The 24,983-nt window shown below is 43.3% G+C and overlaps 1 protein-coding gene across 12 annotated transcripts in view; it reads right to left on the bottom strand.

Moving 5' to 3' along the window:
• Window positions 1–24,983, bottom strand: part of ATXN1 (ataxin 1) — a 635,797-nt gene that overhangs the window by 72,149 nt on the left and 538,665 nt on the right. Inside the window, exon 1 of one of the 12 annotated variants that reach the window (XM_066268335.1) lies at window positions 20,937–20,954. The exons of the other annotated variants lie outside the window; for them this stretch is intronic. The gene's annotated coding sequence lies outside the window, so the exon portion shown is untranslated. Of the gene's footprint in view, window positions 1–20,936; window positions 20,955–24,983 lie in introns of those variants that run through there. 12 annotated transcript variants of the gene reach the window in all.

The raw sequence follows: 24,983 nt of genomic DNA, 5'->3' as shown, positions 1-24,983 counted from the left end.
ACCCCCAGGTGGTGCTGGCCTTCTAGAAATCTGAGAGTCACTACCACAAGCAGTCATGTGGCTCCCTTAAATGTAAACACACAAAGAAAAAAGAACTTTTTTTTCCCCAGAATCTATAAAATCTTAAAAATTTTACCTGAGTGAATTCATAAATAAAATAATACCATATTGATATTTTTTTTGCTTGAAGACTATCTCATTTTTAGAACTACCAAAAGATCATATATTTCCCCAACACACAAAAAAAAACATATTACTTACAAATTATCAGATAGGAGAATTATTGTAAGTTGTTTTATTTCAAAGTGCTTGACATGAACATCACATTATTTGCCTAAAGATATGTCTACCTTGATCCATGACAGATGACCAGTGTGGCATTAATGTTTTAAGTCCTGCTCAGGAAAACAAAATGCAACACTTGGGTTACATATGGGGCTAAATTTTAAAATTTGTGTTTTGGCAATTAATCTAAAATGAAGTATAATATATTTTCAGTGTGGGATTCTGACACAGAATCATTCCTTCTCCATCTACCCTTTCCTTAACCTACACATGGTCCAAATGTCATAGATCTATAAGTTTTTGCAGTTTTCTTATAAACTTCTTCAAGATAAGTCCAATGTCTGAAACATATCTAGGAGTAAGTTAATGATTCAGTATTTGAAATATTGGTCTCACCGACTTTTTGGTCTTTTGATAATTTTTATTATAGAGGCAGCCTTTAAATATTTTTTTTGTCTGTGTTCCCAACTAGATTTCTCACATTCTCCTCAGCTGCAGTGTGGCTTGTCAGACATGAGACATCTATCATATCACCTTTTGACTAAAAAGGGGAGTGTAGCTTATGTGAAATGAAGGTCCCTTTCTCAAGCATATATATCATGAACGAGCTATTTTTTTTAATCAAGTGAGAGTCAGGGAGGTAGTAAGACAGATTCCCATGTGCGCCCTGACCGGGATTCACCTAGCAGCCCCATCTGGGGCCGATGTTCTGCCCATCTGGGGCTGCTGCTCTATTGCTTGGCAACCAAGCTATTCTAGCACCTGAGGCGAGACCATAGAATCATCCTCACTGCCCAGGGCCAATTTGCTCATTCGAGCCATGGCTACAGGAGGGAAAGAGAGAGAAAGAGGGGGGTGAAAGGGTGGAGAAGCAGATGGGTGCTTCTCCTGTGTGTCCTAAACAGAAATCGAACCCAGGACATCCATATGCCAGGCCGACGCTCTACCACTGAGCCAACTGACCAGGGCCATGAATGGGCTAAAATCTTAACCTTCATTCCCCAACAGCATCCTAGACCATTTAGGATAGCTAAAAGAAAAAAAAAGAGTTACTCTTCTCTCTTTGGGAATATTTTCTAATTTGATTCCTTCCTAATGACCACAAAGAAATCCTATAAATTGTTTCTCCATTTAACTCTTTACTGTCTTTAAAATAATTAAGAAGTTGAAACTATTTCAAACACTAACCCTAATAACTAGATTCATAAACCATTTTCATACACCAATACTCATTTTGTTAGCCAAAGAGAAAAGCAGCAGAAAGTGTGGGACCAAGAATAGGCAGGCCATCCAATGTCCGCAGAAATAAAAATCCATGTATGGCCACATTTTCCATGCTGGTTTTCCAGGATGGTCCTGAACTTGCTGATTTATGGTGCAGTCCTGTGCTTTAATGTAGCCAAAGAGAAACAGTGGCATGTTAGAGCTCATGTGTACTGGCCAGCGAGAGTTGATTGTTAAATTTGTGAGCCAAGTGTTTTTGTTTTTGTTTTGTATTTTTCTGAAGCTGGAAACGGGGAGAGACAGTCAGACAGACTCCCGCATGCGCCCGACCGGGATCCACCCAGCACGCCCACCAGGGGCGACGCTCTGCCCACCAGGGGGCGATGCTCTGCCGCGACCAGAGCCACTCTAGCGCCTGGGGCAGAGGCCAAGTAGCCATCCCCAGCGCCCGGGCCATCTTTGCCCCAATGGAGCCTTGGCTGCGGGAGGGGAAGAGAGAGACAGAGAGGAAGGGGGGGGGTGGAGAAGCAAATGGGCGCTTCTCCTATGTGCCCTGGCCGGGAATCGAACCCGGGTCCCCCGCACGCCAGGCCGATGCTCTACCGCTGAGCCAACCAGCCAGGGTCAAGCCAAGTGTTAAACACAGCCATTAATAAAAACTAAATTATAAGCCCTGGCCAGTTGGCTCAGTGGTAGAGCATCGGCCTGGCGTGCAGAAGTCCCGGGTTCGATTCCCGGCCAGGGCACACAGGAGAAGCGCCCATCTGCTTCTCCACCCCTCCCCCTCTCCTTCCTCTCTGTCTCTCTCTTCCCCTCCCGCAGCGAGGCTCCATTGGAGCAAAGATGGCCCGGGCGCTGGGGATGGCTCCTTGGCCTCTGCCCCAGGCACTAGAGTGGCTCTGGTCGCGACAGAGTGCCGCCCCAGAGGGGCAGAGCATCGCCCCCTGGTGGGCAGAGCGTTGCCCCTGGTGGGCGTGCCGGGTGGATCCCGGTCGGGCGCATGCGGGAGTCTGTCTGACTGTCTCTCCCGGTTTCCAGCTTCAGAAAAATACAAAAACAAAACAAAACAAAACAAACAAACAAAAAAATCCCAAAAACTAAATTATACATACTTACAATTAAACAAGTTATTTTAAAAACACACCACTCCCTAGTAATTTTCCTCTATTTTACTATTTTTCTGTACAGTTGAAATTAATTACATACACTTGTATCGTGGAAATACTACGCAATGGTGAGCTGTTGCACACCCCCTTCCAGCTTCACATTCGGTGATGTATATCATGTTGGCAGTGTGAAACTGGTCATCACTGTGGGAGTATTTGTATCACAGAAATCAGCAAATGCTATAAACCAGAATTTCTGCTTCCCCAAGCCAGTAGCTAAACTTTTATTGGCATTCATTCCTGCTTTTTCTTAAGGAGACTAGAACTAGAACTCTGAAAGGAAGACTCGCAGGACTACTGAACTTCCCAGCACTGTTTGTGCAGGCCCCCAGCACCAAGTCACTGCTGGCCCGCAGCTTCCAAGTAATCTCTCCTTGATTTACTGCTTCCATCATCTGTTACCGAAGTTAGTTTGACTCAGGAATGTAATTGGGTGTGTTAGAAAGAACTCATACAGAATAATATCTGCAGGGAAAAAAAATACCGCTTGGCATTTGTACAATCCTTTACAATGTTCACATATTTTGAGGATTTATCTCATTAAGTTCTCATGACCACCACTATGTTGAGTTTCTTTATCCCCATGTAACAGATGGGAAACAGGATGTTAGGTGACCTGTCCATGATCACATACCCAGTAAATTGCAGAGCCAAAACTCAAATCCAAGTCTAGTGCCCTTTAAACGTCACCACTGATTACTGCTTTTATGTCAATCTGTTCTGAAAATGGAACTTCTGTAAACAACTGACATCTGGGTATACTATCTCCTTCCTTTGGGTAGCAATGCAGTCAATGACAATGCCCCCATATCTGCATTTATGAATAATGACCCTAATAGACCTGCTCCCTTCCCGACCACACACAGAACAAGTCCACACTGCTGCAATGTCTTAGGTCAGATCCAATCCACTTCAGCTTGAATTCCTAAACATGATGTAGACATGTAGGTATGATTAGGAAGTGTTCTATACTTTGGATCTAAGTTATTGAAGTCCAGGATAAAGGTCTGTGGTATAAAATTTAAATCAAAGTTGAATAGTGACTAAAGAGCCAGGCTCTTGCACTCAGTGATGAATATAGATCTATATTCATATCTGTGTTTATGTGTCTATTCTTTGTTTTATACACACACATACACACTCCATGAGTGGGGAAAACAAACTATACACACATGTGTATATACAACATACAGTATACAGATGTGTGTGTGTTTGTGTATCGTTTGTTTTCCCCACTTCAAGGAGCTATACCACAGAAAAGAAAAAAAAATACTGCTGTCCTTTATCAGATGTTTACATATTTCACCCTTGCAATATGTTCAAAAATGATTTTATGACTAAATCCTGGGAAAAATGTGAAGAATTCTGGGCTAGATATATGTTTTTCCAGTAAAAACACAACAGTGCTTATTAACTGTAGTACTTGGAGAAGACTTTTCGACATGATGTACATTTTTGTTTTAGCTTGAGACTAAGTCCTGTTTGGATCTAAGTTTTCTTTGGCTTTCAGAGAAAGTTGAACTAGTCGGACAGCATGGGCCTTGGGGCCCCCAGTGCACAATCACCGCCACAGGACAGATGAAGTGCCACTCTATGAAACTGCCTCGGGCCCGAGACCCAAGCCAGGGTTAAAACCTTGAGATGTTTTCTCAACACTTTAAGTAGAAATAGCTATAACAACAGCAAAATGCAAACCTATCTGTCCCCCGTCAGGATTTCTGAAACTGTCAATCAAATGACCTTGTAGCCAGAAAGCATTTTAGAGGCTGTGTATGAATCATTAAGTGTGGCAGCAGATGGATACAAAGAAATTCTTAGGTCATTAGTGAAATACTAACACTGGTATCCTGAGAACAGACTATGGAGTTTCCATTTTATTTCACAGTCTGGGTGGGTGTGCAGTGATGACTTAAAAATGATGTTAGGGTACTTAGCCAACATTTTCTTGGAAATAAATTTCCCTACTGTTCTACCAGAACTCTAAGTAAATGGGGCCAAGGCACTGGTCTGTGCTGAGGACACTGTAAAGTAATCAGGCTGTCAAACTAAAAGCAAACACTTTCTCAGCATTTCTAAAGGCTGAGAGAGTAAAGAGTGTGTTATCTTCTAAAGGTATCAAAGACAAGTCATTTATGTCCTATGGTTCCAACTAAGAGAAGACGTAGATGTGTATGAGAGGTGACTTAATTCTCCCTCTAACCCACGGATCTCAACCAGGAGCAATTTTGTCCCCAGGGGACATCTGGGCCTGTCGGGAAACATTTCTAGTTGTCATAAATGGGGGGAGGAGGGCATGCTATCATCCAGTGCATAGAGGCCAGAGATGCTGCTAAACATCCAATGGTGCACAGGACAGCTCCCCCTCCTCCTGCCTTCCACCCCCAACAAAGACATGACTGGCCCCAAATGTCAACAGTGTTGTTGAGATTCCCTGCTCTAGTGGGAGGCAGAAATAAACAGCTGCAACAATTTTCCATCCACAGTCCAGTCCAGGGGTAGTCAGCCTTTTTATACCGACTGCCCACTTTTGTATCTCTGTTAGTAGTAACATTTTCTAACCACCCACCAGTTCCATAGTAATGGTGATTTATAAAATAGGGAAGTAACTTTACTTTATAAAACTGATAAAGCAGAATTACAGCAAGTTAAAGCATATAATAATAATTACTTACCAAGTACTTTATGTCGGATTTTCACTAAGTTTGGCAGAATAAATCTTTGTAAAACAACTTACTATAGTTAAATCTATCTTTTTATTTATATTTTGGTTGCTCCACTACCGCCCACCATGAAAGCTGGAATGCCCACTAGTGGGCGGTAGGAACCAGGTTGACTACCACTGATTCCTAGGCTTTCTGGACCCTCTCAATACCTTCCCTCCCATGACCTAATTTCTTGCTACTCACAGTGTGGTCCAGAGAACTGTGGTATCATCATCACCAGAGAGCTTGCTAGAGATGCAGAACCTCAGGCCCTATTCAGGCCAATGGGAACAGAATGTGCATTTCAACAAGAAGGCAAATGACTTACCTACACTTAAAATTTGGGAAGCACCATTTAAGCTCCCTCTCACCTATCCTCCAGTCCTTCTTTTAGGTCTGTTTGTCCTTTTCCTGCTCACTCAGCATTAGTTCTTTCCACTCTTCTTTCCCATTAAGCAGATCAAGTACAAAGTAGCTGTCTTCTCCCTTCCGCCTTTCCTGAAAGCGTTCCCCCGGGTCCAGGCTTCCGCCTCAGCACACTGCAGGGTCCACTGCTCATCTTTGGGCCCTCCGGGTGAATGTAGCATGTCCCTTACAGCCCCATGCAGGGCTTCTTCTGCCCTCATTCAAAATCCCTTCTTTTCTGGCTACATGACTAGGACCAGATGACATGGCCATTGGCTCATATTTATTGCTTCAAAGTATCACTAAAGTCACTTTCAGCCTATACAGATGTTCTGGGCACCCAGTTAATGGCACTCCTGTTCAACCTACTTTAACTGTGGATTTCTTAAGTGATCACATGGGTGGGCATCTTACACAAGAGCTCCTGCTTCCTTAACCTTTTCTACACATCACATCAGCCGCTACTTTAACTCTATTGCAGGCCATTTGTCCTTTCGCCAGCATTTACGGGCACCCACCACTTTCACACCTGACCGTGCCACAGACATGAACACCACAGTGCCCCAGTTCTCAGAGAGCTTACAGTCTAGAGAAGGAGAAGAAAGAAGTCTTCATTTGACACTATAAAGCTCTGAGAATTGTAAGCCAGAGAAGGGCTCTGGTCAGAGAAAGAAGGTCATAGTCTATTCTTGCTGGGGTGGGATATTTTGACCATTTTTGTTGGCTAATACTCTGACCCAGTAGTTCCCACATGCTGATCTGAGAAACAGGGCCAACCCATTAAAAAAAAGAACAATAAAGACAATATGGTGAATTTATCATAACATTTCTATGATTTATATTGATATTATATTATTTTTACTTTGGGAATATTAAAATGATCTTTCTTTTTTAAAAAGACTGGAAAAGTTATTTTCTTTTTTAAATTAACTTTTAGAGAGAAAAAGAAAGGGAGGGGAGGAAGGGAGGGTGAGAGAGAGATCAATTTATTGTTCCACTTACTTATGCTGTCATTGGTTGATTCTTGTATGTGCCCCGACTGAGGATTGAAGCCACAACCTTGGCATGTCAGGACGATGCTCTAACCAACTGGGCTACTGGGACAGGGCTCCAGAAAAATTATTAGAAAGTGTCCTTATATTAAAACAAAGACTTGATATGCATATATTAGTATTCTATTAATTTTTAAAAACTCATCCTTGAAACATAGCATTGGCTCTCAAGGTCTGCCTAAGAGGATATGCCTGGGTGGGTGGTACCATCCAGGTATAGTGGGGACTACTTAGATATCCCTTTAAGTCGCATTTGTATAGCTCTTTACACCAGGGGAAGAAATCATCAATTATTCTTAATAAAAATGAAGGAACTGAAGGAATTATGAGTGTTTAAACCCCCTAAGCCATCCCTTGGTTACCACCACTAGTGAAATATGTCTGAGAACAACTGTTTGTGCCTATCCAGGAGTTCAAGGAGTTGTTCTCACCCTCCTTCCTGGAGGAGGTGGGGCCCGGCCTCTGGGGACAGTGGTAGAAGTTTTAACATGCTGGGTTACAAGCCCTTGAAATCATGTGGCTTTAAAAAATTGTTTTTTCTTTTCTGCAAGGAGTGCTTTTCATCTTTGGAATGTTCCTTCTGTTTGGAAACTGCCTGACAGTGTGCGACTGCCCCTGCAGGAAAGGGGTCTCCGTCCCATGGAGGCATGGGGACAGTCAGCTTGGCCCTGGAGGGAAAGTTTCCGTGGCCACTCTGGCTTGGGGTTATTTTTGCACCTCTTCTCCTGATAGGGGTGGTTCTGCATTGGGGGTCAATGGGATGGTGAGCCCGTGGCAAAGGCAGCAGAGGGGGCTGGATTTTAGTGAGGGCCTTCTGTCCCAAGGGCCAAAGGAGTCCCTGCAGGTCACCTTTTGTTACTGGGTCCCCTTCTATTCTGGTGAGAGAGACTGTTAAGTTTTCTAACTCACTGTCCACTCTTCCTTCATCGCTCTTGCTGTTTCCTCCTCTACCCCCACGAATTCTGCCCTTAGCCCATCTCGCTCCTTGTTCACATTATCTGTGAGACCTCATCCGCTTGGAGCCAGACTCCTCATCTCTGCACCGAGGCTGCCCTGGAGCCGACTCCAGGTCCACGTCCTTAGCTTCATACACTCACCTGCTGTCCATCTCAATAAAACCCAGAAGTGCCCCAAATGGAAGTCAGCCTCCCTCTCCCTCTCTAAGCACACCTCATCTCCTCTACTTTCTGTTTCTACTAGTCAAGCAGTGTATCATTTGTAGAAAAATGACAGAAACAGAACTAAATTTAAAAAGAAACCAAGTAAGCAAAAAAGGTAATTTTTGAAAAAAAAAATTGAAAAGTCAAGGTGATCAATATTTATCAACTATCTATGTATTTGTTGATGATCAATATTGTTAGATACATGAATGCAGTTTTATTTCTAGTGAACACTCAACTTTATAGAAACTTGATTTTCTAACTATAATCTGATTTTGGAAGATATTCCCAAAGAGCATCTTATCCCGGAGTTTCACTGGGAACAAGATACTTACTGATCAGAGAAGGACCGAGGAAAGAAAATGCTTGCTGAAGCTCTGAGGTCAGCGTGGGCGTCCGCGCCCTCTCCCTCAACTGCCTTTGCTAGATGCTCATCAAAGCATAGAAACTGGGGTTAAAAGCACTGGGAAAGAACTGCTCAGTTAGCAGGACAATATATTTGGTTCGCTAAACAGAAAGCTGATTTCATTAACAGTATATTTGGTGAACAGGGGGTCATGTTTTATTCTTTTACTCAGCACGTGAAACATGTTGTCATTACTTGGACAGTTACCCTCTCCGCAGGCCAAGCAGCTGGTGAGGATGTGGAGATCACCCCAAGGAGGAGCATTTAACCCTGTACGTGCCAGCATAAACTACTTCCTGCCCAGCAAGGCTGCTCGAGGCCGTGAGGCTGGCCGCAAAGCTTCTCAAAGTAGAAATGAACAGCCGTGGCCAAGACATTTAGCTGGGCTGGTAAGATGGTCTGAAGAAAGGTTAGATCATCGAGAAAAACCATGTCCGTGGATTTTGCCTCCAGTGGAGGAATCCCCACTGGTGGAAACATTCTGAATCGTCAGTTAAAGAGGAAAATAATCAGTGGTGACTTTTAACTAACTGCTCGATTTTCAACAGCTGCAACCAAAGTACCAGGTTTACATCTCATGAGTATCGTGAGTATCGTTCTCCCCTTGGAGCCAGCAGCTCTGCCCAGGGATCCCTTGATTCTAGAATCTCAGGTTGCCACATTTCCCTGTTGACCAGTTGACCCCTAAGGTCAAAGAAACAAGACCTCCCTGTATTCCCAGTTATTGCATTTTGGTCAAATATTTGCTGGTCACTATTTCCCTAGAATGTAAGGTATTCTCCATGCTCATTACTGATTTTCATTTTATGCTTCACGCTTTATTGTTTCGAAAAACAGGGACAGTGTATATCAGCCAGCAAAATGTTATGGTTTTCTAACTTGTTTTTAAAAACCAGAGACAACTAGCTTATAGCAAACTTCTGGTTTGATCATAAACCAAGCATAACACAAGCAGACAAGCCAAGAACAACAGAAAAGAAAAGACAAATAGAACATAAACCATTACTTCTGAGGGCCTTCCCACTGCCGAGGGTCAGGTCCACAATGAATGCAAGGCTTAGCTGGAACAAATTACAAAAGCTGTTTCTCCTTTTAAGTGAGAATCATTTACACAAGCCCAGACCTCTTCTGTTCTCATTTATCCAACTCTTATTTCTTACTGAAGTTAAGCAGGAGCAGACATCATCTGATGTCAGTCCAGCTCCTGCCTGCGTAGTCTCGTCACTGCGGACAGAGCTGCACGGGGAAAGCTGTGGCCGTTGAGTGTCCAGGCTTCTTATGGATTTATGTATGATAGGGGCTTTTGCTCCCCCACATCAAACAATATCTTCCCTCTGCAGAAAATTTTTGCAAGATTCAAAACCTCTGTCTTGTCAATCAAATGAGGGAGGTGGTTGGAAACCAGTTTGAATTCAAATTTGTAAATCAATAATTGTTAATAACTCTATTAAAACAAGCTTTTGGATTTTGAACATCTTGTTGATTTTATATATTATGTGTGTGTGTATTTATAAGCAAATACATATAAATGCACCCAAACCTACACTGAGAAACACTTCAGCATGAACTAGCACTCAGCCAGATTACAAAGCGAGCAGAACACATTCAGCTCCGGACATGCACCACCGCCTTCCCAGCAGAATCATGAACATGTAAGGCATTGAGTCCTGCCTCATGATGACAGGCAAGAGGATGGAGTCCCAAGGCCTTGGCTTCCCAGATGAAACACCAGGCTCCTTCCCTTTCCTAAGAGGGCGAGTGGACAAGCTCTTCAAGCTACAGTTTAATCACACTGCTCACTTACTACACTGTCCTCCTCAGTGCCATCCTCTCACCACATCCTCCTCCTCTGTCACCAAAACTCTCCTGGTCCTAAAAGAAGTACAGAAACCAGGAATGACCGGTCCCTAGATTCTAAGGATGCACACAACACATCAGGGCTTCTTTGCAGCTCCTGAAGAAAGTGTAAAGAAAACAAATACCCTCCCTACTATGTTTAAAGAAATAATAATCTTAAAAAAAAACATAAAATAAATATGACAACATAGTGATACTGAAGGGAGCTCTAAATATCTAGTCATTTAAAAAGTGCTGGAATTATGTACTCTGAAATTAAAAAGAGCAGTTACTGTTTGGAGAATACATGCTGAACTGGCTTTTGCTGGTCAGTGTGTCCATCCATGCCACAGGTGCAGAGCAGCAGACAGTAATGGTATCAACACAAGTGTGTGCAGGGCAGGGGAGGCGGGGAGCAAATGAAGCTGTCCTTAATGATGCCGCAGCCAGGAAAGGAGGCTGGTGATTCTTGGCTTCCTCACGACCTCTGAGAAACATGCCCTGGAAATGTTTTCTCGGAGAGTTCTTTTAAGCAGAGTATTTAAGAAACGAGAAAAATAAAAGAAGGATCAGAGAAAGTGAATCTGCTGGGACTGGGCACATTCTACTCTCCCATGTTTCCACTCAAAGGTGTTGTGGTGCAGTGTGAGCTCTAGTCACACCCGTCTCCCCCAAAACCCCTTTGACGAGAGGGCGCCCAGCTCACATCTGCCCACTGGTCCTGAACCCAGCTAGACATGAGGACCTCTGACCTGCCAGGCCATGCGAAATGTTGACTTGCAGGTGCGAGTGCACTGGAGCGGGGGTGGGCAGAGCCTGCCTGTGCGGTCCTTTCCTCAGGTCCACAGCCTCGGGTTCTGTGCAAGCCGTGCCCCCAACACCCAACCCATGTGCGCACGTTCACACCTCCCAGAGGGCAGTGTTCTCATATTTTTTCTGTGAACTGCCAGTGTTCCTGTTCTAGAAGTGTGGCCTTTAGCCCTCAAGGTCTGACCACCAGCAAGGGGCTGACAGTGCAGTCTGGGAAGAGTGTCCAGCCTAGAGACACACTATATTTTGTATTAATAATAACCACTTTTCCAGTCACCTGGCTTTATTCTAGGGAATTTCCTTCCTTCCTTCAGTGATATTTACTGAGCACCTAAATCGTTCATGCCACTGCACTAGCTTTGGAAAATGTCCTTATAGTTGTTTAATTTCTCAGAAGCAAGCCTTTCTCGTTTGGGGTCTCAGAACACCAATGTGAGCAGTCAGTAAGACTCCACATTCCACCCCCCTGCCTGCCCACCCTGGGGCAAGACTGATCAGGCGTGATGCACACTCACAGCCGTGCTCCTCAGCACACAGGACCGACGGGAACCTGCTCTGAGTTAATAAGTATATCATAGGCACACAAAACTTAACACTCAGCTTTTAAATAAAAACAGTCTCTTAAGAAGCTGTCTATTTGTAGCATATCAATAAAAGCCAAAAGTCCTAGCTGCATGCTTCAATGACTACAGAGAGCGAGTTAGAAACTACAGGATAGTTTGCTTTTATCCCAGAACACCTTTACTTTAATTTGTCACTAGACCTCCTTTTGACTCCAGTTAATACTGGTTTGACGCTGCTTCCGTGAAGCCCACTATGAGGTCACACATCTTGTTGATGGAAATTATCCATGCTGTGTTCCCACTGCTCTCTGGGAGCAAGGGCAAGGAGATCAAACCGACTGTTAGTGCAGGAAGCAGTAAGACAACCTGCTCATGAAGCCTGGGCTTCCTAGAGTGCTGGTGCTGGGAGAGGAGAGATCGCAAAGGTGAGCTAGTTCAAGAGCTCCTTTTGATGGATGGCCGCAGCAGCCAGGGCTCCTGCTTGCTATGACATACCAGAGACAGCTGGTCCCAAGCACAATTCCTGCTTTCTGCTCTTACCATAGATGGCTTGCAGCACATCCTGTCCTCGCATTTATGCAAACCACGTGCAAAGTCCTGCTAATGGCCTTTACAGAACACTCATGAATTCAGTGTTCAAATGGAGACATGAAGTTTACTGGGGGCAAAAGGAGAGGCAGAGGTGGGGGAGGCACTGGGACTGGGGGCTGGGAAGGGAGGCTGTGCGTCAGGCTTCAACTCTGCCTCACTTCTTTGTGAAATGACAGTGTGCTGACGAGCACGCGGAATGAGCTGTTACCATGTGCTGGCTGTTTCTGGAAGGGAAAGACTATGAACCTGTGCTTGGGATATGTCTTCCTTTGCTTTAAATGCAGTTGAAGTTAAAACTACCCCTGGTCCTCAGAGCCTTATCTCTTCCCTTTCTTTTCTCTCTCTCTCCAGTTTTCCTCCATTAAATTAAAATAAGAGACTAAGGAAGTAGATAGATTACTTGAAGGAATGATGAAGTAAATAGAATCCTTGAATTCCTTCTCCCTCTAAATTAATTATCCATCAAAAAACCAAGTTAAATACTTTTTCAAGAATCCAAAGGAAACTTTTAGCAAGCTCTATTTTGATTCACACCCAGTCAACTACTAACGAGCCATCTCTAGGTTAAGGTAATGCAAAGATCAATTAGTGTAAACAAATATTCCACATTTATACTTGAAGGTATTACTACATATTCTACTTCTGTCGTATCTGTAGTATTTGATTCAGACTGATATAAGTTCCCAGCAGAAGGAGGTCAGAGATCATCAGTAATAAGTCAGGGTTCAAACAGATGATGTGATGAGCCCAAGGTCATGGAGGAAGCACAGCTGTCCCCCATTATCTGTAGTTTTCTTTCCGTGGTTTCATTTACCCATACTAAATAAACCAGGTTCAAAAACGTTTAATGAAAAATTCTAGAAATTTTGAAAGAGAGAGAGAGAGAGAGAGAGAAAAGAGCGAGATGCTATTCACAGAACTTTATCAAGTCTATTGTTATAATCGTTCTATTTTATTATTTACTGTTAATCTCTTACTATGCCTATTTTATAAATTCAACTTTATCATAGGCAGGTATGTATAGAAGAAAACAGTACATTTAGAGTTTGGTACTATTTGTTGTTTCAGGAATCCACTGGGGGTCTTGGAACAGCCCCTACAGATAAGGAGGAACTAGTGTAGTAATAATGTCTGTTACTTGCCTTAAGTTTAAAAGATCATGAGCCTGACCTGTGGTGGTGCAGTGGATAAAGCGTCGACCTGGACCGCTGAGGTCGCCAATTCGAAACCCTGGGCTTGCCCAGTCAAGGCACATATGGGAGTTGATGCTTCCTGTTCCTCCCCCTTCTCTCTCTCTCTCTTTCTCCCCCTTCTCTAAAATGAATTTAAAAAAAGTTGATTAATAAAAGATCATGATGTAAGGCACTACCCGTACCCCAAAGTTTTTACTTCAAGTTAATAAAATCAGTACCTTATGAAACGGTTTTGAAATATGTTCTCCTTTAAGGCTATGCCCATATTATTCAAAATAATATGGATGAAATGAATGAAGGAAAATTTTCCTGTGCAAGCCAGTGCCTATGTGGACATCTGAATGGAAGTAACAGATGGCGCACTGAGATCACTAAGAGATGACCTCCTCATGGTCAGTCTGTCCTAAGGAGTATGTCAACATATGTTCTTTTAAAGTATGTATATCACCCTTTGGATGCTAGAGATGGTTCCATTTATAATATCTTGTTGACCCACATGTTATTTCAATTAGCTATTGAAAGGTGCTCAGTAAAAACCATACCATAGTTGCAAGGATATGACTACAAGACTCAGGAACACAATACTGTGAGCTAGTATTAGACTCTGAAATCGCAGGTCCGCAGCTTTGCACCACTGGATCAAGTCTCACCAGAAGCTTAGCGGGGGGGGGGGATTTAAGTTGCACACCCACGTGAGTCTGACCAAGTCCGGGTAAGTCTGGGTAGCCTGTCAGGTAGATGAGAGCCTCATGGGAGAAAAAGAAATAGTGGCTGCCAGGGGCCTTCCAAGGCAAAGACTACCAGAGAGTGTCTGGAGTTCAGTAACTCCTGAGACTTCTCAGAAGTTTGCAGTTTAAGAAGAAACTGACCTCGATAAGAGGGGTCAAGGTGAAATTGCGAGGGATGCAGCAACAGGGCAGAGTGGCATCAAGACGCAGGGACAGAACATTGGGAGCATTTACCACACGGCCCCTTGGGGCAGGGCTGGAAAGGGATTGTGGGTCATAAAGAACATGAGTCTGCCATGATTTGCAGAGGGGGAGGGGATGCTCTTTCTTATTTCTACTTGGCAGAAAAAAAAGAATGATCAAGCCTGACCAGGCAGTGGCACAGTGGATAGAGTGTCGGCCTGGGATGCTGAGGACCCAGGTTCCAAACTCCGAGGTCACCAGCTGGAGCGCTGGGTCTCTAGCTTGAGGGTGGGATCATAGACATGACCCCATGGTCACTGGCTTGAGCAAGAAGTCACTGGCTTGGCTAGAGCTCCCCAGTCAAGGCACATATAAGAAAGCAATCAATAACAACTAAGCCGCAACAAAGAATTGATGCTTCTCATCTCTCTCCCTTCCTGTCTGTCTCTTTCTCTCTGTTTCTCTCTCGCTTAAAAATTAAAAAAAGAATGACCAATCCCCAATACTTTTGACATCAAAAGGCAGATACCGGAGCTGATGTAGAAGGCTACATCAGCATTCTAGAAGGCTGTCTAGGGCCAGAGAGTGATGGAGGGAGGGAGGAAGGGAGGCACCAGGGGCCAGGGAGGAGAGACTGGAAGGAGCTTAGGAGAATCTTGGTGAAGGTGAAGGTGAAGGTGAAGGTGAAGGTGAAGGTGAAGGAACAGCCAGGACAAATAGTTGGGGGGAGGGGGGAGGATAAGAGTTTGAGAAGAAAAGTATTAAAGTACAAGTATCTTAATCAGTATTCCTCAAATGTTTCCTTGGTACAGTATGGCCTGCTGAAATCTGAGTTAGTTTCTCATTTAAATATATTATAGTTACTTTAAATAATGGCTTCACCAAAGCCTGCTTTCCTATTTTGATCTCTCCCATTTCTCAATCCTGTTCACTATTAAACATATTTAAAAAAAAAAGATGTTCTCGCCTGACCTGTGGTGGCACAGTGGATAAAGCGTCGACCTGGAATGCTGAGGTCGCCGGTTCAAAACCCTGGGATTACCTGGTCAAGGCACATATGGGAGTTGATGCTTCCTGCTCCTCTCTCTTCTCTCTCTCTCTCTCTCCTCCTCCTCTCCTCTCTAAAATGAATAAATAGGCCCTGGCCGGTTGGCTCAGCGGTAGAGCGTCGGCCTAGCGTGCGGAGGACCCGGGTTCGATTCCCGGCCAGGGCACACAGGAGAAGCGCCCATTTGCTTCTCCACCCCTCCGCCGCGCTTTCCTCTCTGTCTCTCTCTTCCCCTCCCGCAGCCAAGGCTCCATTGGAGCAAAGATGGCCCGGGCGCTGGGGATGGCTCTGTGGCCTCTGCCTCAGGCGCTAGAGTGGCTCTGGTCGCAACATGGCGACGCCCAGGATGGGCAGAGCATCGCCCCCTGGTGGGCAGAGCATCGCCCCTGGTGGGCGTGCCGGGTGGATCCCGGTCGGGCGCATGCGGGAGTCTGTCTGACTGTCTCTCCCTGTTTCCAGCTTCAGAAAAATGAAAAAAAAAAAAAAAAAAAAAAAAAAAGATGTTCTCGTAAACATTTTCCTTTACCAAATGGGTACCCTGAAGAAGATGAGAATGAGGAATATGATGACGATGGTAATAAAAGTCAATGATAATTTAGGCCTTATCATCTGACAGGCACTAAGTTCATGACATGCATTTTGCCATTTAATTTTCATAACAATCTTTATGACTTTAAAGTAAGGAAAATGAGCGTAATATGGTTAAATAATTTGTCTAAATTCTCACAGCTAGTACATGGCTGCAGTAACCCAGGTGTGTCTAATTCCAAAATCCAGTTCTTAGCGTCTGGCACCTAGGAGAGTGTCTGTCTCACAGTAGGTGCTTAATTAATACTGGTGACTGAACAAATGAACCAGCTAACACATACATGGGTTTGAAAGTTTAGCCAATCAAATGATACAATGAGTTTTGTTTTTCAGCTAAATTGCTTAAATATACTAACGACAGAAACAGTCATTATAATTGAACAATGTCACTGAATCAGTATTTCCTGCTAAGGAATAAATGACTCTGACTTGCTCTGACATTTGTTTTCCAAAACAAACTCAGCTTTGCCCCATCATTTACAAATCAGCAAGAGACATTCACCAGGGAAGCTGTTCTTTCTACAGAACTGCCTTTGCTTTTGTCTTTTCTATGCAAAGCACGACAAAAAAAAGAAGCAAACTGAAAACAAAAGAACATGGTAATCATAGTTGTTACTGGTGTACCTACTTCTTAATCCTAATTAAGAATTGGACTTGCAGCTTATATAATTTAAGAAGCTGGTTTAAGAAGCTTGTTAAGAGACCACTTTAAAAGCTCTTAGACCTGCTGAACCTGGCCCTACTCAGCCACTCCACAATACCTATCTTGGTCTGTGATTTTCTAACTGCTAGTTTTATACAAGTTCAACACAACTGTACTCCCCCTGCTGGCCTTTTGTGGAAACTGTTTCTGGGCTTGCACTGATGCTCAATGAGAAGGGTTAAAGTTAAGTTAAAGCAAGGAACAACTTTAGAGCAAAAACTCCAAATGCATTTGACATTTAAAAATTAACCCTTTGAAAAATGAGCTTGGGTCATGTCTGTTGGTCAAATAAGTTTGTAAATATGATGTATATGTTTGCTCGCTTATAGTTTGCATTGGGTGTGGGGGACAGACTGTAAGCAGGCAGGGTCGTTATAGCCTATGACTTAGTTTTAAGACTAAGCTTTTCCCCACATCCTTGACTGTTGCATGGTGTGGGGTGGTGCACTCTCATGAGGAATCCTATTATGCCTCAGATAAGTGACTCTGTAGCAGAGACTTCTTTGTTTGTATATTGGATTAAAGGTTTTGATTTCTACACTATAAAATGGGGCAGAGGAGCCCATACTGGAGGAGAGCAGAGAAAGGCCACATGGAGGAGAGGAGAAGCAGCCAAGATGGCAGAGTGCTGAAGGAGAAGCCAGTTTGTGCAGAGTTTGTGCAGGGAGAAGGAGATGGGGAACAGAGGTGAATAAGGCTGGTGAGGTAGAAACTTTTGATTCTAGGAAACTCGGATAAGTCAGTGGCTTTAGGAGCCCTGAATGGAAAGAGAAGTGTTTTCCCACTGTGTGTATTTCTTGCCCGCCAGGTGCAAGCTAGGGTTTAAAGGTGATGGCCCACCAGTTCGTGGCTCCGTTGTTTCATTACCGTCTGTCTGAATCAAATGCAAACCTGCATGGGCCAGGCGGCTGTGATGGTGGCCGTGGCTACTGGCCTTACAATGTCCACTGGTTGCAAAGGATGGGCATCAAGTCACCAAAAATACATAAAGAGCTTTAACTGAACGCAGCTGTGAAATACAGGATGACGTAGGGGCAGGCCTGAGGAGACCTGGGTTCTAGCACAGCTTCCCCTTCTAACTTTCTGTGACCTGTGCCACAACCTCTAGCCACCTTTATTTTCCCTTATTATTACTTTCGATTTTGAAATACTGCGACTCTGCTGTATCCTTAATTAAGATCCCTTCCCTGAAGGAATTGATAATCTAATTGGTGCTATAAGACCTACTATCATAAACTAATTAGAGAATCAAACAAGTGCTGAAGGCTTTCATGGAGGAGAACCTGAAGTGACGTTTGAGGAATAAATCAAGGTGCGGCATGGGAAGACACACATCTCTAAGGTTTGCATTGGGATTTCTAACTCATTTCATAGGCTCTATCAGGCTTTTTCTGATGTAACAATATTTTGGAGATTATGATTTTACCAGTAGTTTGTCTAAAATTGTATAAGGTGATGCTTTCTAATATACTGCTCCCTGGTTTAAGCAACGCTAATATGCTCAAAATTCAAGTATATATATAAAACAGCACCATCCTTTGCTTTGCTAAAGTATTCTCTTTTTTGTTTGTTTTTGCGAGACAGACAGGAAGGAAGAGAGATGAGAAGCATCAACTCGGAGTTGTGTCACTTTAGTTCAGGGATCGGGAACCGTTTTGGCTGAGGGAGCCATGAACGCCACATATTTTAAAAATGTAATTTTGTGAGAGCCATACAACAACCCGTGTACATTACTCATTATCCAATAAAAATTTGGTGTTGTCCTGGAGGGCAGCTGTGATTGGCTCCAGCCACCCACAACCATGAACATGAGCAGTAGGAAATGAATGAATTGTAATACATGAGAATGTTTTATATTTTTAACGTTATTATTTTTTTATTAAAGATTTGTCTGCGAGCCACGTGCAGCCATCAAAAGAGCCACATCTGGCTCATGAGCCATAGGTTCCCGACCCCTGCTTTAGTTGTTCATTGATTGCTTTCTTATATGTGCCTTGACTGGGGGCTCCAGCTGAGCCAGTGACCCCTTGCTCAAGCTAGCAACCTTGGGCTTAAGACAGAGAGAACTTGGGCTTCAAGCCAACAACCTTTGGGCTCAAGTCAGCATGTCTATGATCTCATGCTCAAGCTGGTGACCCTGCGCTCAAGCTGGATGAATGAGCCCGCGCTCAAGCTGGCAATCTTGGGGTTTTGAACCTGAGTCCTCAGCATCCCAGATCAATGCTCTATCCACTGCACCACCATCTGGTCAGGCTCTTTTACTAAATTATTCTTTACTTTCTAAAGTCTTCATCATGCATTTCCTTTAAATTGGGAATGACCAATGAACTGCAAGTACATCAGAATCTATGGAATAGAGTGCATTTGATTTGTTTTTTATTAGTATAGCAGTGTTTCTTTTGAATGAAAATGGCCAATGCTAAAGATGTAAAATAACTTTGAAAACAGAAACCTAAATGGTTTAAAGGTGATGGCCCACCAGTTCATGGCTCCGTTGTTTCATTACTGTCTATCTGAATCAAATGCGAACCTGCACGGGCCAGGTGGCTGTGATGGTGGCCGTGGCTACTGGCCTTACAATGTCCACTGGTTGCAAAGGATGGGCATCAAGTCACCAAAAATACATAAAGAGCTTTAACTGAACGCAGCTGTGAAATACAGGATGACATAGGGGCAGGCCTGAGGAGATGTCAGCCATAGACATGCTGACTTGAGCACAAGGCTATGTCAGGATGCTCACTGGTATTAGCTACATCTATACTCTTGAGGAAAATGAACTATATTGTGTATAATCAATAACAATTATTTATGACTAATTTTCATGTCTTATTGACTCTAGGGCATGGCCAGCTTCATTAATCTTACTAATACCGCATTACTTCAACATTCATATTCAATTACACTCAATAATAGACCTGTAATAAATAATTATGCAAAAATGGAAAAATCTGGGCCCTATTCATAGAGTAATGCTCAGTGAAAGCCCTTAATAATGTGGTTCTTATTGCAACCCAGGCAAAGCTTATAGCAACAAGTCATAGCAACACTGAACTGGTATTTTCTTACGAAGTTAAGCAGGAATCAATCTGTGAGCCCTCACCCAGATGCTTCAGGTCATCTTGCTGGCTATGTCAGGATTTAAGAAATCCAGGAGAACGTAAGGATAGGAGGAAATCAGAGTGCAGATGCAGATCACTGATAAGGTTCAAGGATGACAAAACTCCTACCCAGAATTGACCTAGGAGAGAAATGAATGTCATCTTAGCATGGACGGTGCTGGCTCGGGGAGCAGACCAGAGTTTCCAGTCATTCAAAGTCCTGGATAAGATAGATATCATGCCCTTCTCTGATTCCATCAAAAGGAAGTAATTTCTTCACCCACCAAAGTCTAGTATCACTTGAGTCATAGGTATAACACAATTTTGTCCCTGTGCTTAAGGTGTTCATTTATATGGTCCCCTTCACAGACAGGCAGCTTCCTGAGGTTAACCTTTACATTCTGATTCGTTTCTCTAATTCTCTGTATCTTGCTCTGGGGAGGCACTCAATAAACATTAGTTGAATACATGACTAAATGCATGAAATACAGGTTTGCTAAACCAAGGCAGAAGAAATGTTTCTGGAGCAAATTCTGCGGCTTTATCATCTGATGAATGTAAAGTTGATGCCTTGAACTGTGAACTGTAGAATGGGAACTCTGCCAATAGCAGAAAACTTTCTTAAAAGTCTCCTGTTTGGCTCTGCATGTGCCCAGGCACCCAGTCCAGAGCTTGCATCCAAAATAATCAAAGCTAAGAAATTTTGTTTGAAACATATCAGGTCTTAACCATTAGAAACTATTAAGATGAATACTGCCTTAGGTAATCCCCTGTGCATCCTCGTCTTCTAAGGGTTTATTAATACCGCAACCAATCCTTCCTTATCTCAGAAGCCCATTAAAAGCATTATAACTAGACTGCCTACACTCCTCTCTCCTCAGATGTATACTACTTTAATTTTGCCTTGCCCAAAACAGAACAACAAAACACTCCACCAAGTAGCTAAACTATATTCAAATATGCACACAATTCTAACCATGGGAACAGCCTCTCAATCTTACAGAAATTTAATTTCCAGGGTTCCCCCTCTCAATGGACAAGGGAAGAAAATGAGCCCCAATGTCACACACTTCAGCACTTCTCAAGGAACTAATTAAATCTCCTAGGACTCTCTCACCCACACCCTAAGAAATTTGAAGGGTGTGCAAAATCCAAACGCAATTCAACCCCATTATAATAAGAGCCCTTTACTTACATAAAGCTTCATCTTGAATTTCTTTGTCTCTTTCCCCCCACAGAGAAGTAAGGTTCCAAATTCCTCAAAGGTCATGAGTTTGGCAGTCGGACAACAGCATCTCGGGTGAAGGAGTTGGTGCCTCGCTAGCCCTGCTATGGGGCTGTCATCCCTCTTGGGAGCTTCAGGCGTCTTCAAAGTAGATGAGCACTGATCACTGAGGGAACTTGGGTGCTGAGGTGATGGCAGACCACTGGACACCTGCAACCCAAGTGGGGAGGCACTGCCCCTGACCGCCTGGCATTGGGGTGCTGCCCCATGAGGACTGCCTGCGGGGGGAAGGCCTACTGTTTTCAAGTCTTAGTGTGATGAGGTTTCTGTCTACTCACTAGAGAAAAAGAGCTATCTCAACCCCTACCCAACTCAGCGTGGAAACAAAAGGGGAAGGCAACAGCATGTGCTCAATGCTTTGTTTAAACACGCCGCTCATTTTGCCACGTGTCTTCCAGTTCAGACTCCCACAACCGTACAAAGTCGAAATGATTATCCCACTTAAAGACAAACAGAAACTCATGACACAGAACTTCCTCCACATGACACAGACAGTACTTTATGGGTGCAGGATTCAAAACCAGGCCTCTCTGGTTCTTCAATCCATGTTCACCCCACACACCATGTTGCCCTTCTAAAGGAAAAAGTGTTTTTTAGGTGCAAAATAGAGCTTGTCCTTTTTATAAAGACTCCTGACTCATTTGTTACAGATGTGGGCTATCACATCCACTTATTCTTAGTGTAACTCTTTTCTGCCACAGGCTCATGAAGTGAGAAGCAGGTAATGAAAGTCTGTCTAGAAGTTATATCATATGCAACAAGTGATTAATAAGTGGATGACTGCATTTGAGTCAGTGGGTCAGAAAAATCAATGAATGAATGAAATCAAGAAGTCCATATCAGGATTGAATCAGGAATCCTGTTTTTATTAAAGCAGTGCATCTTAATCACTTTTTTCCCCCTTAATTTGTGTGACGTGACATTTTGGTGTCTGGAGAAAAGGCCTGTGTGTGCGATGGTGGCCTGGGCTTTTTCACTGACGCAGCTGCCCACCTGACTTCATGATGATTGCGGTGAGCCACTCCACTCAGCCTGAAGCCGACTTCCTTTGGAAGTATCCAGCTTAGGGAAACAGAAATTGGAAAGGTAGTAATTTGGGCAAACAAGAGATCCTTTACATTTCTTTATGCATCCTGAAAGCAAAAGACGTTCTCAAAGCCAGAAAGCAAGAAAAATCATTGTTCTACTTTGAGTTTTGAAAATGAAATGTTGTTTACAGAAGAGATGCTTAACTTGGGCCATAAAAATTGAACTGCTTTCTGTTGCCCAAAAGAAATTACATAATGCTATAATTATATAAATATAATGCTAATTATATTGTGACCCGGCAGTGATCAGATGCTCAGAGGTGCCCTAAAGGCCTTGTGACTTCCACAGCACAGATACTCTCACTTTGGCTCTCACTTACACCAGGGGTCAGGTACTACATACAGAAATGGGTTTCTACCCTTCTCCACATCTCAGTGTTCAGGGAATCCCAGTCAATTCCTTGGTATACTGTGCACTAAAGGAGGCGATGAGACACGTCTGACCAACTAAACGATCAGAGTGCAATCAGCACATGCTTATCAGTCACTGTTAAAATCCATGTAACTTATTTTGGAATGATCCCTGTAGAAACTAAGCTCTGGGTCTTCACGCTCTCTCTACTCAGAATTCACTTTCTGCTATTATAAGGAAGCCAAAGATAAAACAGCTTCTGCATAATGAAACACCAATCTCCAGAGTGTAACGCCCACGACACAAGTGAATGCTAGACAAAAAGATAACCAAATGTCTAGACTTAGTCAAACCCGTTTCTTGTAGTTCAGACTTGTACTTACTGCTTCATCAGCTTATGCACCATAAACTGGATTAGAACACACACTCAACAGCAAAGAGCTAAACCCAGTAGAACCTCTTCCAGTGGGCCTCTTTATTTGAGTTATTTTGTTTCTCTATCTAAACACCAGCTTACTGAAAATAATATGCAATTTGAAGCCTCTGAAAGAGATGATGCCCTTTGTCCTCTTTTTGACTAAATAATTTATAGACTAGAATATTCCTAATAAGTCCCCTTTTCTGGGTCCTTAAAATTAAATTCATATGATTGTACAATTTAAGGATCTGTATACTTGTGTTCAGCACAATGGATGAGAAGGACGGCTATTGGGCTTCTTGAATAATTTCAGCTGTAATTGGTTGAGCATATTACACCTCAGGCATTATACCTGGAGCCTAGAACATGGCCTCATTTCATGTTATAATGGGGGGGGAACCTTTCCAAGGTCCTCATTTTCCAATCTATGATACCAGTGTGTCCTCTGACAAACTGCCTTGAGTAGTTCTCCACCAGTCCTGGACTCCCGCCACCCCCACCTTAGGAAAGAGCTGGGACCCTACATGTGGCCACTGTACCTTCTGCTGGTCTGGTGAAAACAAGGTAAATTAAGTAACTTTTATTAATGGGATAAGCCTTAGTTATAGTCCACATAAAAGCTCAAACCTCATTTGTTGTAATTTAGAGCCTTCCTGCTCCAAAGACGGAACAAAACAAGGTTTGAAGAGAATTTCTTCTGGAAGCTAGAATTATCTCAGGTGGGGAAAAAATGGAGGAAAATTTTCAATTATTTTTTCACCCCTCAAATGAGTGAGAATTATATACACTAATGGGGCTAAAGGAGAATGCGTAAGTCAATAATGTGAACAGGACTGCAGGTAAAATGTTTAATTTATTCATGAGAAAACAATCAGGCTTTCTTGGTCATCCATTTCACATTCAGTGTGCCATGGTCATTGCCTAGTTGTAAAGGAGTTTATGAATGGAAATATAATATTTTAGTTGGTAATTTATATGTCTTTGAGTACTTGAAGCAACACAACTTATTTTCTTAGAAGGATCTTATAATTTAGATAGACAATGTAAAATGACTTATTCCCAAAAAACTTTACTGGTCCAATAGTTAATACTGTATTACACATCTACTTCCCTTTGTCCCCTCTAGCTGCATGGCCTTTTAAAGACAAAGCTTTTGCTATAACCATGGAGCAGATAATTGAGCAGTTTGTAAAATATAAGAAAGAATAATACCTACACCTCATAGGAATGCTGTGGGTACCTAATGAGATAAGACATGAAAAGCACTTAGTATAGTGCCTGGTACAAATGAAATATTCCATAAATGCCAACTCTATTATTCCTCTCAGCACATAAACCTCTTTATCTTGAACACCTTAAACTGTAAAATAATTTCACTACATACAATGCCTCAGACATCTCTGAATTCCATCCTGTTTTCAACACACTCTTTTTGTGGTTTCTAGCTCTTTCTCTTCAAGTGGTGGCTAAGCATGCATGTGCTGGACTCCCAGTTTCTGGAAAGCGGAAGCCCTCCTTCACCCATGATAGTATCTCAGTAGATTGTGGCTTAGCACCCTGCACAGGATAGGCTTTAAATGAATAAATAAAAACTTGAGTGAATAAATAAATATATGAGGAAATAAATCCTGGGGCCTAAGAGGCACCTTCTTTACCAATATTTTAATCTTTTTGTCAACTTCTCCTGAAATGAACAGTTTAGTGGTTCTTTCACAAGCCCCAAATTCTTGCTTCTCTAGAATATACATTAAAAAAAGGGTGACTGTTGGCCCTGGCCAGTTGGCTCAGTGGTAGGGCATCGGCCTGGCGTGCGGGGGACCCGGGTTTGATTACCGGCCAGGGCACACAGGAGAAGCACCCTTTTGCTTCTCCACCCCCTCCCCCTCCTTCCTCTCTGTCTCTCTCTTCCCCTCCCACAGCTAAGGCTCCATTGGAGCAAATATGGCCCGGGCGCTGGGGATGGCTCCTTGGCCTCTGCCCCAGGCGCTAGAGTGGCTCTGGTTGCGGCTGAGCGATGCCCCGGAGGGGCAGAGCATCGCCCCTGGTGGGCGTGTTGGGTGGATCCCGGTCGGGCGCATGTGGGAGTCTGTCTGACTGTC

The sequence above is a fragment of the Saccopteryx bilineata genome, chromosome 3 (genome assembly GCF_036850765.1).
Source record: "Saccopteryx bilineata isolate mSacBil1 chromosome 3, mSacBil1_pri_phased_curated, whole genome shotgun sequence".
In the NCBI taxonomy this organism is placed as follows: Eukaryota; Metazoa; Chordata; class Mammalia; order Chiroptera; family Emballonuridae; genus Saccopteryx; species Saccopteryx bilineata.
This window is presented reverse-complemented; position numbering and strand designations above follow the sequence as displayed.